Below are 16154 nucleotides of genomic sequence, written 5' to 3' on the forward strand. Positions count from 1 at the left end.
CATCAGAGTGGCCAGCATCAGTCCTGACATTGGGCAGCTGTGAATCTCAGCTGACCCTGGAGAACAGTCTCAGACCATGAACTCACCCGTACTCCATGATGCGTTAAAGAGATCAGGGTTTAAAGTGGGGAGTTGCCAGGAGAAAGGGGGCTTCCCCCACCCCACTCATTTCTCCGTGGGGTGGATTTGGCGTAGCCAGTGAGCTGTCCCGTGCTGGTAGTCTCAGTCATTAACCTCTATTTGCAGTGGTTAAGTTGCTCTGCTAGAAGAAGGAATGCACCTGGAGTACTCTTCTCAGCAAAGCAGAAGCAGGTGAGCGTAGGCTGCCACAGAGCTAAGGCCTGCCTGGGCATAGCCAGGACTGCCTGCTTTTGCATTCCCTTCCAGGAAAACCTACGCTGATTTTAGGAGGATTGGGCATAGCCAAGGAAGAAAGAGGTAGAACAGCCCAAATTAGAATCTCTGGCTGGCTAGAATCCTTCCTGCCCCTGGGAATCTATAGCTGGGGGGCCTAAAGGGGCAGATTTCTGGGCTTTTGCCCAGATACAGGTGGTCCCAGAGTTGAGGAAGAGAGGGGAAGCTCTGGGGCATATACAGTAGACTAGCCAGAGTGAGGAGAAAGTTGGCATCTGTAGCAGGCAAAGAAGGGCTAAAATTCCTAACACAACGAAGCAAAAGGGTTTGATGCTATATAATCAGAAGCTGTAGTGCTTATGGCATTTAGCATAGTTACAGTGTAGAAAATAACCTGCTAGCGTAGGGGAATTACATAGAGGTACTGGAAGTAAGACAGCTTATCCCTCCTTGTTATTAGCTAACATTTATGTATCTTACTGCGTACCAAGCCCTTGGCAGGGGCTCACGACCCCTTGTCCCGTTTAATTCTCCCCACAGCCCTGCGGGTGTGCACTGTTGAGACCTAGAGAGAAGGGTCACCTTGCCTGAAGTCACACAAGTGACGCAGAGCCAGGCTGGAGTCTGACCCAAGGGCAGGGTCCTTCAGACTTCATTGCTACGTTCATACTTAGTACAGTAATGTGAGAAAACGCAATGTAGAGAAAGCACAGAACTGGGCATCAGAAAACCGATCCTTGTCAGCACTGTGGTCTGGAAAGTCCACAGACCCTCTGTCTGTCTCACTTTCCTCACCTGTAAAAGGAGACCGTTCTGAGGGTGAGCTGAGCTAGTGTCCACGAAAGTGGTTTGGAGATGCTACCACCTGGTGATGATGACTGTTTAATCCGAAAATAATCCTCAAGTCAAGTGCCTGCTCTGGACCAGAAACTGTGCTCGGGACTGGGAATACAGCAGAGGGCAAAGCAGACGTGGTCTGTGCCCTGGTGGAGTTTGGTGGCGGGATTGAGCAAGTCTTTTAAATAGAAAAAACGGTATTGGAGGGTGCAGCCTCGTCTGGGAGCTCCGGGGTGCAGGCTCTGAGATGCAAGAAAGAGGTGGAGAGGTCAGGGGACATGATGGCAGCAGGTGTGGCGGGGAGAGGGGCCTGCGTGGAAAATCACTGCGGAGGGGAGGGGACGTGCGTGTCCATGGAGTTGAGGGGGCGCCGATAGAGCCCTAGGCTGGGGAGCTGGTTGACAGGCCCGACCTTGCAGGGCCTCCCAAACAGTGATGGGGAGCCCGCTCCTTACGGAGGAGCAAACGGAAGACCCTGTGTGGAGGGTGATCTGAGCAGACTCACGTTTCCAGGACAGACGGCCAGGGAGACCAAACGGGAAGCTAAGGCTGTGGTCCACACGGGCGGGGATGGTGGTGGCTTGGACCAGAGTGACGGATGTGGAGATGGAGAGAGGTCCATGGTGGTGGGAGAGATGTTCAGGAGGTAAGTCGGGTAGGAGTGGTGATGTGTTGGAATAAGGGGTGAGGAAAAGGTAGCCGCCAGGGCTGAGGTCAAGGTCTCTGGCTGGGGAACCACATGAATGGGGTACCACTCACTGAGATGGAAGATGTGATGGGTGGGCTCTGCAGAGGTTCATGGACTGAGTTCTCAGACATGAAGAGTTTGAGGTCCTTTGAGACATCCACTGAAGATGTCCAGTAGGCTAAATAGAACTGACACCACTAGCTGGTACCTGTTGTCTGACTTTTAAGAGGAAGTGGCAGAGCATCTCCTGGGGGCCTTCACGGTCTGGGTCCAAAGAGATTCTTCTTTGGTATAAAACACAGTGCCTTTCCTTCCGGAGTTGGCCTCGTTTGTGAGATCAGATGACCATGTGACACAGTGAGAAATTATGAGTCAGTGTGTGACTGGTGTGCTGGAAGTGAGTGCAGAGGCTTCCTGGAAAAACTGACTCTCACACGGGACACACCTGGCAGGCTGAGGGACACGTGGGAGGGAAAATAGTGATACACCGACGTGAGCAGGAGAAGAGAGAATAAACACGGCGCTGTGCTGGGACAGGGGCAGCGGGAGCGAGGTGGGAGGCCGACTGAAGATGGCAGCGTGTACGTCAGAAGACATTGGGTCCCGGCGTCCAGCCGCTTACCACAGAGATGTATTTGAAGACGAGACTTGTGTTCTTGGAATTGTGACTTTCTATTTCAGTGGCTTCTGGGCTTGTTAAAAGACAGATCAGTCATGGCAAACGGCAAAGCCAAGTTCAAATGACATGAAAATTGAGTGTGCGTGCGCGTTTATGTATGTGTGTTTCTTTCCCACCCTCATGCAAAGCTTTAGGCAGTAGCTAATAGCCAGCTTAGTGAAAATGATATTTTGAAATAGATGTGAGGGCCTCAAGGAAATGATGTCTATTTCCACTCCTAATCTCAACTATTGGGGGCAGCTGGGGTGACCTGTAATCAAACCTGGGGGCCCTGCACTGGGAGGGAATGGACAGCTCTGGAGAGCCAAGGCAGAAATGGAGTAAATGACTATGCTCGAATTCTGGTTCACCTGGAAAAATGTCCTGTGATTTGAATAAAAATATATGTCGGCACTGGGAGGATGTCTCTTCCCAGGCTTTGGGCTCTGTGTTCCTGCCACGCCAGGCCTGCCGTCTCCCCTCACCTCCTTTGGGGGTGGGAACCAGCCCCTGTGATTTCAGAGCCCATCAGTAAGGGTACGTACACACGGGAGCATAGGAGAGGGCGGCCGAGGGTGTGGGCTCACTCTCCTGATGTGCTAGGAAAGGAGATCCAGTGACCATAAAATCAGCATCTTCTAGTTCCACCTGCTTATGACTGTCCAGGGAACCCGTCCACAGGCTACTTACAGAGGGGAGGCATTTGTCTAACTTCTGACTGTCCACTTTTTTTCAGTAATAGGGAAACTGACTCACGTGAAACATACAAAGTAGTTCAGGGACAAAGACTTCGGGGCCTGTTTAAAATAAGTTGACCTATATTGTCTATAATTAAACCTGGAGTGGGATTGCATTTTGAAAAATTCTTTTAAGCTGATTTATCCTTTTTCAGTGCACCGCAGCAGAATGCCCAAAGAAAGGGAGAAAAAATATCTTTGTGTATTTATAAAACATCCTCTTTGAATGAATATATTTTGTGAGAGGAAGGACAGCAAGGGGAAAGATTACAGCCAGAAGGATAATCTTCTCCTCCATTGGAAGAGACTTCTTTTATAATGAAACAAAGTCATGATGGGTTCATTCCATTTACTTATCCAAGTCCAGTGGAGATCCTGTGTTCATGGGACTCTTGATGTTATCCGAGATTTCTGACATAGTCAGGATTTACACTCCCACTCGATAAAAATACCAGCGTTCTGTAGTCCAGGGTCTGATCTGTTCTGTTCTGTCCAGAAGAAAATAGCCTCAGACGCAGAAGCGTGCGTGTTCACGCTCTAGGTGCTCTTGCAGCACGTAGGGTGGGAGCCCAAAGAGTCCAGGAGCAGGGCTCGGCCCGAACTACATTTTGAATTCCCACATCCTTTGACAGTCTGGGCCCCTGGAGGGCAACAGGACTGAAACACAGGCCTCTGCCACTTGTGATCGCTGAGGCTCGTGTTCTGTGTGGTTTGTTTCTCTCATCTTCGGTCCTGTCAACCGCTTGGATACATGAGACCGGTGCAGCCACAGCTGCCGACATCACTCCGGGCCACACACTGCAGACAGCCGGTGCCGCCACAAGCACAGCCTGGAAGTCATTCAAACATGGCAGCCGCAGCCAGCAGCATCCTCACCCCACTCCTGTGTCCAGACTGCCTTGATTCAAGCCACTTCACCTGAGACAGTTACTCCCAGCTGAAAACAGACCACAGCTGCTGCTCAGATAGTACTGGTGACCTGAAAACATCTAACTAGAGTTTTCAAAATACGATTAGGGGGAACCACCATATCAGTTTATAACACTAGTGTTGGGACCAAATTTCAATTCCCATGCCAGTTAGATTCATCCATTCATTTCATTTTTCTGCTGGGTCTCCGGTGTGCCAGTCATGCTGCTGGGCCCCCAGGGTCCCTCAGGGAACAAGAGCGACCCTGGCTTCCGGGCTGCAGTGGGTGAGCATGAGATAAAGTATCAAGAGCATCCTAAGGCAGGCTGAAAATGTGTTATCATTTGTGAGAAATGCAGGATGATTCTACTAAAATACTCTCCCCGCACATGTTCTTCTACGGTCTGACCAGATCATTTCTGGTTTCATTGTCCCAGTGGCGCCGAGAGTAACTCTTTCAGCCTGTCCCTGTTCTCTGAGGAGCGATGCTTGGAGCAGCCCTGGGTGCTGGGCACCCCACACCCACAGGTCACTGAGTTGCCCGCCCTTGTTGCCCAAATGCCCAGGCAGAGAGGGGGGTAAGAAGTGTAGAGATGGCAGAGACAGCCAAGAAGGTCCCAGTTGCTTCCTTCCGAAAGCCTTTTCTTTACTGGTCTTGCTCTTCCCATCAGAAAAGGGGGCTAGAGAATTCCTTTAGCCCCCTGCCCCATCACACCCACACTGGGCAGGGGCCCCGGTGTTCCCCAGCCCTGAAGCCTTTAGTGCAGGTGTCCTGTTGCCTGGCATTACCTGAGCCCTCCCTCCACTCGTGGCCGTTTGTCCTGCCACCCCCGCTTAGGGGCAGACGAACGGCAGGATGGAGCGGCCGTGTGTCAAGTCAATCAGTGACAGAATCACCAGCACCTACACCACCATCTCATCCGGACGTGAACTGAAGTGAGACATTTTCTTGTTTGCCAGAAGAGGAGGAAGATTCTCACCCACTGGGAGAAGGACATGATTATTTTAGCTTTCTGATCGAACCTTTCCTTGTATCTTCCCATACTGGGAAAGGTAAACCAGTAGGAGTGGGTGAAGGATTGGCTGTGAGGTGTGGGGTGCTTAGGAAAGGCGTTTAGGGAGAGCTTGGCTTCCAATTGCTTAGCTGGGTGGACGGTGATGCCATTTTGCTGAGGCTGGTGCGGTACCTTCCACAATCTAAGGAACTGAGGTCCTATCAGTGGCAGTTAGCATTTAAAACTCCTCTTAGTGCTATTTACAGCTATCATTATAAAAACTAGGAACTCCGTTAGCCTGTCCCACCTAGAAGTAGAGCACATAACCGCTATGTTCGTAGCAGCACTATTCATAATAGCCAAGGTTTGGAAACAACCTAAATGTCCATCGACAGATGTATGGAAAAAGAAGATGTGGTACCTATATACAATGGAATACTTCTCAGCCATAAAAAAAGAATGAAATAATGTCATTTGCAGCAACATGGATGCCACTAGAGATGATCATACTAAGTGAAGTCAGTCAGAAAGAGAAAGACAGATACCACATGGTATCACTTATATGTGGAATCTAAGATATGACAAAATGAACATATTTACGGAACAGAAACAGACTCATGGACATAGAGGACAGACTTGTGGTTACCAGGGGGGGCGGGAGAGGGATGGACTGGGAGTTTGGGATTAGCAGGTGCAAACTATGCGATATAGAATGGATCAACAACAAGGTCCTACTGTATAGCACGGGGAACTATATTCCATATCCTATGATAAACCACAATGGAAAAGAATCTAAAAAAGAGTGGATATATGTATATGTATAACTGATACACTTTGTTGTACAGCAGAAATTAACACAACATTGTAAATCAACTATACTTCAATTTTAAAAATTTTTAAAAAAAGCAAGAAGGAAATACAGCGCGTATATGGTGGTGGGCGGCGCTTCACCCTGTGCACCGTTTGCTGGAGCTCGGACCTTTGTCGTGCTGCCCTGTGAAATCACAGCTGTGTGGCTCTGAGGACCCAGCACAGCCCCTGCCCCAGTGCCATGGTGGGTTATCCCCAGCTCTGCCAGCGTACAGGAAGTCACCCCGTGGTTGGGCAGCAGCCGGGATGAGGGGGCTACAGTGCGTCCCGGGCCTGCTCTGAACCCCAGCATGCCCCCGGGGTTGGCCTGCGGTCTGCTCTCAACCCCAGCATATGCCCAGGGTCGGCGCTCGGTCCGCCGGCGCCAGGCTCCTGGGGAGGTGCTGATCTCGCCAGTGGGGAATCGAGATACGATCCGGAAGGCTGGCTTTGTCCTCTTCTCATTATCTTGTGCGGTTTCCCTGGTTCATTTTGGGGGTAAATGAAGTGCCATTTGATAAAATGCAGCACACTGAGCTTTCTAAACAGAAGAGTCCTTTGCCATCTCCCCAAACGGAAAGAATACTCAGACTAAACTTGGTTCTCTAGGATCCAAAGTCTGGCTTCTGTCTACACATGCAGAGCTTGGATTTAATTCTTTATTTTGGCTTCCTAGCCATCAAGACAGCTAAAAGCCACGTTCATAGCTTATAATAATAAAGTCAATTTTGACTTTCCTACTACACATCATTTTATCTTCAAACCGAGAAATAATTAATCCACCTTTGCAGGCATTGCAAATCGGGCTAAAATGAGGGAAATGCCCTATGACACATGGTCTGTGAATGACTCATATCGGATTATCACCTCTGAATAGAATTTGAGTTTGACTCTGTTAGTATATGACTTTTGATGGGCACGTTTTCGACTCTTGTCTCCATTTGAACTGAAAAGACAGGTTCATATTTTGTGTCTCACTGTATATATCTTGCCCAAGGCTGTAGTCCTGCCCCCAGCCATCTGTCCTAGTGGAAGTGCCATCACAAAGTGCCACTTGCATTTGTTTTTCCATCCCTTCTTTTTCTCATAACGGTGATGATCTGTGAATTATGCCTATTAACGTCTCATAGACACTGTTACGTTCTGGATGGCTGTGTGCTGGGCACAGCTGTTGCAATCACTGTTTCCTTTTACTGACAGAAAGGAGAAACCAAAGGTTGTTTTGACAATAATCTTTTTTTTTTTTTTTTTAATAATGAGAAACTACTGGAAGGAGGGAAGAGTAAGGAAGCATGAGGCCCAAATTATTTGTAGGAGAGGGATGTACAGGAGGGTCACGAGTAGCTTATGAGTCAAATCAGTTGATGCGCTGGACAAACAGTGGGTTTGTAAGATGCGTTTACATTGAATCTGACAAGATGTTTTGAACTGAAAGAGGCATTGGCTGGGAGCAGAGTCACTGCAGATGATGCCGTTGAAGAGGTGGGGTCTCCTTGCTCTAAGGGCACGTCGAGAATCAGGCTCAGTTTTGCCTTATTAAGAAGATCCATAGCGTTTACGCACGGCAGGGCCAAGATTATTCATTAGAATGCCTAAAAATCCATGTTTGTCATCGGTTCACTAGGCTATGCTGTACTGCCGCTTAACGAGCCCTTCTGGGGACGCTACTTGTTTTGCTTACATGGCAATTTTAAGAAGACCAGGACGGACCCGTGAGACGCGAGTAGGAGCAGCGTACGGGGTAGGGGCGGCAAGGGGAAGGGATTAGCCGTGTCGTCTTTGATCGGAAAGGTGGCCAGCACCGCGAAAGCCCCAGCGGCCGCTGGTCCGTACAGTCAGGCTGTGTTAGTCGACGGGACCATGTACATTGCAGGACAGCTAGGCGTGGATCCTGCAAGTGGAGAGCTTGGGCCAGGAGGGGTGGCAGAAGAGGCTAAACAGGCTCTTCCAGACACGGGTGAAATTCTGAAAGCGGCAAGCTGTGACTTCAGCAATGTGGTAAAAACAACTGTTTTGCTGGCTGACATTAACGACTCCCGTACCGTTGGTGACACACCTACCAGCAATATTTCCAGAGCAGTTTTCCAGCAGGAGCTGCTCACCGGGTTGCTGCTTTGCCCAAAGGAGGGCAGAGTGTTGAGGCTGAAGCAGTAGCTGTCCGAGGGCCTCTCGTGACAGCGTCACTCTGAGTGGGCCGGGCCCGGCGTGATTTAGTCTGGAGTTTTAATAATGCTTTTAAATTAACATCTTAATGTTTTCAGTCGTTGTTGGGAAGTGTAAGGTTGACGGAAATGTCTGAAGTTATTGTGGAAATACCATATTAATAAGGGGAATTGAACGTGAATTGAAGATTAATGATGAATCTAGTTACTGATGTTATAAATTACACCTCTGAAACACTCATATTACTGGATGTGGGAAAAGAGACACGCATTACATAGTTACTCAGAAAAATAAAAGTAAAGGGAAATAACATGTAGGAAAGATGAGTTACTCTTCCTGAGAAATACTAAAGAGCACACACCTAATTCAATTAAACCCTATTAATTTAATGGTGTGAAATATTTCGTTCTCGTGTCAGATACATGATTCTGCTTTTACTTGAGTAAAATTAAAGCATTTAAGTTTGAGTGGTAGAGGTAAAGGAGAAGAAACTGACCAAATTTTATATAGATAATATTTTTCTAATGGAAATAAAATAGCATGCAGATTTTTTAGAAAAAAAGATCAGAATATCCCTCTTTTCGTCAGAATTCATTAATATATTCATTATGTTGGGGGGACACTGTCATGTCAGGTTTCCAAAATATAATGTCTTTTGGATTGTTTTAAAATTGCTGTCCTGCAAGATTCATCAGCAGTGCACTGAGAAAAGGAGAAAAAGTCCTGGTCTGTCTCTCATGCTGTCATAATTGAAGTGAAGTACGTAACACCCAGCCAGGACTCCTGCACTGACACAGTTTGGGGGTCTTGCTTTCCAAGCTTCATGAAACTAATTACAATTGTTTGTGGACTAATGAACTTGTATTTTTGTGGGCTTGTGCTCAGCTGTGGGGAGGATGTCACTCAGTCACCCCCTGTGGGAGGACACTGCCAGACATTGATGAAAGACTCTTTAAAAGAACAGTCACATAGTTTGCATCACTTAGAAGCTTATAATCCAAAGAATGAAAGGGGACCACATCTCAAAACACCAGAAAACACAAACAAAGGGAACCTATAATGAGTATGTAATAAGTCCTGGTCTATATGTGTCAGTTCTCTGGCATTTGAATCTATATAGGTAAATGATGTGTTGAAAAAAATCCCAGAGTCACTGTTAGCTTAGCCTGGAATAATGCCTGGTATATAGTAAGCATTCAATCATATTTGTGGGTTTTTTTAATTTTTTTTAAATTAAAAAAATTTAAATTTATGTTTTAATTGAAGTATAGTTGATTTACAATATCATGTTAGTTTCAGTGTATAGCATAGCAATTCAGTTTTATATATATATAAAATATATATATTATGTATATATTTTATATATATATATATATATATATATATATATATATATTCTTTTTCAGATCCTTTTCCCTTACAGTCTATTACAAAATATAGAGTATAGTTCACTATGCTATTATACAGTAGGTCCTTGTTGGTTATCAATTTTATATATAGTCGTGTATATATGTTAATCCCAACCTCCTAATTTATCCATCCCTCTAGCGCCCTCTCCCCTTTGGTAACCATAAGTTTGTTTTCTATGTCTGTGAATCTCTTTTTGTTTTGGAAATAAGTTCATTTGTATCTTTTTTTTTTTACATTCCACATATAAGTGATATCATATGATACTTATCTTTCTCTGTCCGGCTTACTTCACTTAGTATGATAATCTTTAGATCCATCAATCATATTTGTTGAATGAAATAATGACATGAAAAGAATTATTACAAACTGCCATACAATTTGTAACATACCTTTAAAAACGTAATGTTAGGAATGAAGATGGTGAGTATCACAGTGCTTGGTACAGATTTACGTTTTTAATAAAGTTAAATTCAGGAAGGAGTTCCTGTGCAGCTACCATCATGCCTGCGTGGGATCCAAAGAAGGAATCCAGGTCAGCCACGTTCTTAGTGGGTTTGGGGGGCTTGCTTGTAGCGCCTCTCGTCAAAATATTTTCTCCAGATACGTCTGGAGAAATGGGACATGGGAACACATGTCTGCAGTTCCCCAAATCAAATGCTTCCGGGGAGATGCCAGGCCAGTGACGAGGGAGTGGAGCAAGATTTTCGTTCTTGTTCACTCTCTGTGAGGCAGCCCTTACGCAGGCCGAGGGGGCAGCCTCTGTCTGGGACCTACGTCCAGTTAGGATACTTGAGGCCGATCACACTTAATTATGCTTTGTTTCCATCCTTGTACTCCTTAGCCATCACATAAAAGCCAGCCCTGCTCCCTCGTCCATGACTACCTCGTCCCTTTTATGAACTTGTCTTCGGTTCAGTTTCCTAGAAGCAGAGTTTGAGGCAGGGATCTCGGTGCACATGAGTTACAGGGAATTGTGCTCTAAGAAAACCCATAAAGGAGTAGGGGTAGGGAAATGGCAGGGCTGCTAGGATTATGCCGAAACCTGATAAACGGGCCACAGCAGTGTTTCCAAGAGAGGGATATGCTGTCCCCTCAATGCACGGCAGCCTCCAAGGCCATGTTTCTCTCCTGGTGTCAGGAAGTTCAAAGTACAGTAGTTGGTCCTTTACTTTGGAGGAAGTGTTCTCCCTTGCCACAGACTACCGGACTCCTAAAAACTTTATTGACGTGCTGGCCCCTGTATCTTTGAAGAGTTGTTCCCTTACCTTTGGGAGCACATGATTCTGACCAAGACCTTAAAGTACTTGTCATTCTTTGCTCACCCAATTGGATTAACACAGTTTCATCCATGTCCTGGACCAGTGTGATCTTCTGCAAACGTTCAGACGGCCTAAGTCCTTTCAGACTTTACTGTGACAGAGAGTAGAAGAATTAACCCAGCCCTGGGACGAGGCTTCAGTGAGTAACAGTCATCCCCTGTGGCGTTAGCTGCTTCAGATCCTCTGTTTTGATCGGGGTGGAGGATGCATTTGCCAACTCAGTAGCCACAGACCACACAGCAGGGTCCGTGTTCACCTGCTCTAGGAAGTATTACCACATCAGGCACGTCGAAGCTGATGGGTTAGGTTTGTGGTGGAGCTGTATCTCTCACCATGATCCATCTGGGTTTTTCTAGGGGCCAGGCTCGTGAATTAAGTGGGGTATGATGAGGACCACCAGCCCTGCATCTGTTAAGCCTTTGGAAGTGGCACTAACCTCTGCCATGCCTTCTAGGATACAGTAGTGCTTATGATGTCCTGTCTTACCTGGGATGGGAGGGGACAGTTTCATGGACTGCTGCTCTGACTTCCCTATCACAGTAGTTCTTACTCCATAAGTCAGGGAACCAATGTGAGGGTTCTGCTAAGAATGTCTATTCTGATCATATATTTAGGAATTAAGGAAATAATCACTGAGGTCCATGGACTTGATGGATACACCATGACTTGAACCTGGTCTAAGACTCCATCAGTTACCTGGGTCCCACGTGCACCTGTTCTAGCAGGGGTGCCTGATAGTGCTTAGTACCAGGCCACTGGGTACCAGTGTCTGCCACGGCCCTGGAGCCAACATCCCTCGGGAGGCCTGGGTATTCCTTTCTACACTACACAGTTAGCCAAGTCAAGACCACAAGTTCCTTTGCTGAAGGACTAGAGGAATCACTATACGTATGTGCGTCGTGGCATTTCAGGGTCTTGGGGGCCCAGCTTCTTCTTCAGTAAATGAGTTTTGTGTCTGAGAACTGATGGCAGTCTGGAAGCTGGACAAGGCATCCTGGCTTTCCATCGGGGTGACCCACCTCAGTCTTCTTGCCCGCTCCTGGTTTCTTTTGGTTATATGTCAAGCAGTGCCCTGTTGGGTGCCCATATGTCTTGTCTCCAGGAACACTGTGTTCTCTTCTGTAGGTCTTGCAGCTCACCCATCATACTGTCCTCAGGGTCTGGCTGATGGCTGAGTGCTGCTCCATGGCCTTGGGCATCCTGGGATCCTCTTATTCCCATGGATACTGGAAAGTCCTGTTTTATGACAGCATCTCCTGCTATCAGCTGGGGCTTACAGAGGAGAGCCTCTGCTGGGCTTCCTGGTGACAGCAGTGTAAGCCCTGTCACCTTAGTAAAAGGTCCTCCATAGTCAGCTGGTGGGTCTTCCAGTCCCCCAGCTTGCCCACTTCTCCAGCTTTGTGTCCCTTCCTCCGTGGACTGCTGTGGCAATTCTGAGGTCCCTTCTTCATTTGTTGTGGGCTCTCACTTTTTCCAGGCTTCTCTGAGCCAGATCCCAAACCCTTGCCAGGGAATGAAATCCTTGTCATGGAGAGTGCCGTATCGACAGTCTCCCCGTCCTCCAGCTTCAACTGTGCTCCTCCCCTCGACCCGCTCCCTTGGGATCCACTCCCAGGCGTATTCTCCAGTTCCTGCTCGTCCTTTGGTTTTTAATCTCCCTCCTCCCTCTGCAGACCCAGGACTTTCTGGTTGGCTCCTGCTGAGATCTGACCCTAGTTATTGGTGTGGTCGCTACCAGTGGAGGCGGGGCAGACCTGAGGAGGACAGGTGTGGTCCTCTAAGGCACCCACTTCTTTGGGGAGGGGTGGGGGCTTCTGTTCACCAGCAAAGCGGGGATAATCACTTCCGCGGGGACCCGCAGCGTTTAGGGAAATATGAGCGCATCTGCCCAGATATCTTCCTACTGAGTGTCAAGATCCCACCCCTTCTCCCTCAGGGCTTTGCCTGGGATGTAGGAGATTTACCAGAGCTGAGAGTCTTCCTTCTCTGAAAGGACGTGCCTCTCCTCTTAGATTAGATCCTGAGCCTAGTTGATGGGGATAAAGGGTTCCTTATGTGCTGCCATGGAGACCTCTGGCTCTCATACTTGGCTTCGATTGATGCTTCGTTGCCCCAGTCTGTCTTTTCTCTTCAAAGCATCAAAGTATCAGCAGTAGCCAGCCACCCAGTTTCGTGGCCCCCCAAATCCCTGTGTCCCTTCAGATCTCACAAAGCCAGAGACAACGCACGGGCCAGTGTGTCCTTCCCCCCACGCATCCTTTCCCAGTTCAGCACACGTGCTGTGGAATTCCAGGGACCATCGCCCCTCCTCCTGCCCCATCATTGCCAGGGGCTGGTGCATGATTCACCTCCAGAATCCATCCTTGGGGTCTGCTTCCCAGCACTACTTCTGGGACCACCTGCCTTACATCAGGCTCCCCAGAAGCAGAGCTGAGATGGAGACTCAGGTGCTTGGGATTTATTGAGGGTGTAATCTTCAGGAAAAAGCCATTAGGGAAACAGCTGAGCAAGGGTGTGGCCTGGGTGAGGTCTAGTCATGCCTGATCCACAGAGAGCCTCAAGGACATAAATTGCCCCCAGCGTTGTCCTGTCCAGAGGTAAAGAGCTTTAGGACAACCACATTGACCTTCTTCTAAGATGTTCTCTCTATTTCCTTGCCTTAACTAAGGCTCTTAACTGTGCACATACCAACTATTTCTTGTGTTTTCCACCCAAACCTCAAACTTCATCCTAGTTTGAGGCTGTGTCTGCCTGCTACCCCTCCTTGCCAGGCTCAGCTACCAACTTCTCAAATGCTCTCATGACCACCCCATCAAGCCCCATTCATCAGAGACCGTCAGGCAGGCTCCCCGTCTTTGCTACCCCGACTCCTCCCACAATTACTGTAGGTTTTACCAACAGCTAACAACTGAACCTCCAATTCTTGGACCTTCTTAACTCCCGATACCTTTACAATTCCACTTCAGCTACTTGCTCCACGAATAGGTCCTGGATTCTGCCTTCAGCCAGGCCTGTGTACCGCAAAAAAAAAAAAAGTTTCCCTTGATAATTTGTACACTGGCCAGCCCACGTGTCTCTCATTATACCCTTTGCCTAATCTGAAAAATGCAAACCAAGAATTTAAATTTGAAATGACCTTGGCTCTGAAAAAAAGAAAAATCTCCTGAGAGGAATGCATTCTCAACCCAGGCCTCAAAGAATTCTTGCAGACAGAGTTCCAAAAAGAGGAACACACAATTTTTTTAAAAATCACAAAACATGCACACAAAAAGTCCCATGTTAGAGCCAGCAGAAAACAACAAACAACAGAACCACATACAGAAGATTTCATTATTAAAATTATCATAAACAGTGTTCCAAAAAAAGTATCCATAGAGGAAAGTCCAAGAAGGAGGGGATATAGGTATACATATAGCTGATTCACTTCATTGTACAGCAGAAACTAACACAACATCGTAAAGCAACTTTACTCCAATTTTTTTAAAAAGTCTGCTTAAAAAAAAAGTGTGTGTGATATGTGGGATTTTTAAATTTTTATTTTGTGTTGGAGTATAGTTGATTAACAATACTGTGTTAGTTTCAGGTGCACAGCAGATTTATTTAGTTATAGATATACACATATCTGTTCTTTTTCAAATTCTTTTCCCATTTAGGTTATTACAGAGTATAGAGCAGAGTTCTCTGTGCTATACAGTAGGTCCTTGTTGGTTACCTGTTTTAAATATAGCAGCGTGTACATGTCAATCCCAAACTCCCAATCTGTCCCTTCCCACCCTTCCCCACTGGTAACCGTAAGTTCATTCTCTAAGTCTGTGAGTCTGTTTCTGTTTTGTAAATAAGTTCATTTGTGTTATTTTTTTTAGATTTCACATATATGCGATATCATATGATATTTGTCTTTTTCTCTCTGACTTACTTCATTGAGTGTGATAATCTCCAGGTCTATCCATATTGCTTCAAATGGCATTATTTCATTCTTTTTAATGGCTGAGTAATATTCCATTGTATATATGTACCACATCTTCTTTATTCATTCATCTGTTGATGGACATTTAGGTTGCTTCCAGGTCTTGGCTATTGTAAACAGCGCTGCAATGAACATTGGGGTGCATGTATGCATTCAAACCATGTTTTTCTCCGGTAAATGCCCAGGAGTGGGATGGCTGGATCATATGTTAACTCTGTTTTTAGTTTCTTAAGGAACCTCCATACTGTTCTCCATAGTGGCTGTACCAACTTACATTCCCACCAGCAGTGTAGGGGGGTTCTCTTTTCTCCATACCCTCTCCAGCATTTACTGTTTGTAGACTTTTTGATGATGGCCATTCTGGTGCTGGGAAAACTGGACAGCTACGTGTAACACTGAAATTAGAACATTCTTTAACAACATACACAAAAATTAACTCAAAATAGATCAAAGACCTAAATGTAAGGCCAGACACTATGAAACTCTTAGAGGAAAACATAGACAGAACACTCTTTGACATAAATCACAGCAGTATCTTTTTGGATCCACCTCCTAGAAAAATGGAAATAAAAACAAAAATAAACAAATGGGACCTAATCAAACTCAAAGGCTTTTGCACAGCAAAGGAAACTATAAACAAAATGAAAAGATAACCCACAGAATGGGAGAAAGTATTTGCAAACAATGAGACAACAAGGGATTAATCTCCAAAATTTACAAATAGCTCGTGTGGCACAATATCAAAAAAACAAACAAACCAATCAGAAATTGAGCAGAAGACCTAAATAGATATTTTTCTAAAGAAGACATACAGATGGCCAAGAGGCACATGAAAGGATGCTCAACTTTGCTAATTATTAGAGAAATGCAAATCAAAACTACAATGTGATATCACCTCATACCAATCAGAATGGCCATTGTCAAAAGGTCTACAAGCAATATGTGGTTTTAGAAGAGAGTCAATCCAAAGTATGACTCACAGACTGTAAAAAATCACCAAAGAATCAAGTAGAAATTCTCGAACTTGAAAAATAATTAATTGAAATTTAAAACTTTATGGTTCAGCTACAGAAGAGATAATTCATGAAATTGAATATTTGAAGAAATTACAGAGTGTAGCCCAGGAAGACGAAGACAAAGAAATGGAAAATAGCAAAGGTTAAGAGACATGGGGCGGTGGGGGTAAGAATGAAATAGGCTGACATATGTAATGAGACTTCCAGAAAGAAAGAAGAGAGAGAATTAGAAGAATCATTATTAAAAACTAT

At 46.1% G+C, this 16154-nt stretch overlaps 1 protein-coding gene and 1 pseudogene across 10 annotated transcripts in view; both read left to right on the forward strand.

Annotated features, from left to right (window-relative positions):
* The window catches only part of MTUS2 (microtubule associated scaffold protein 2), a 499652-nt gene that overhangs the window by 398064 nt on the left and 85434 nt on the right, over positions 1–16154 (forward strand). The window lies entirely within an intron of this gene.
* LOC131743275 (2-iminobutanoate/2-iminopropanoate deaminase pseudogene) lies at positions 7709–8216 on the forward strand (annotated as a pseudogene).

The sequence above is a fragment of the Kogia breviceps genome, chromosome 16, assembly GCF_026419965.1.
Source record: "Kogia breviceps isolate mKogBre1 chromosome 16, mKogBre1 haplotype 1, whole genome shotgun sequence".
Classification (NCBI taxonomy): Eukaryota; Metazoa; Chordata; class Mammalia; order Artiodactyla; family Physeteridae; genus Kogia; species Kogia breviceps.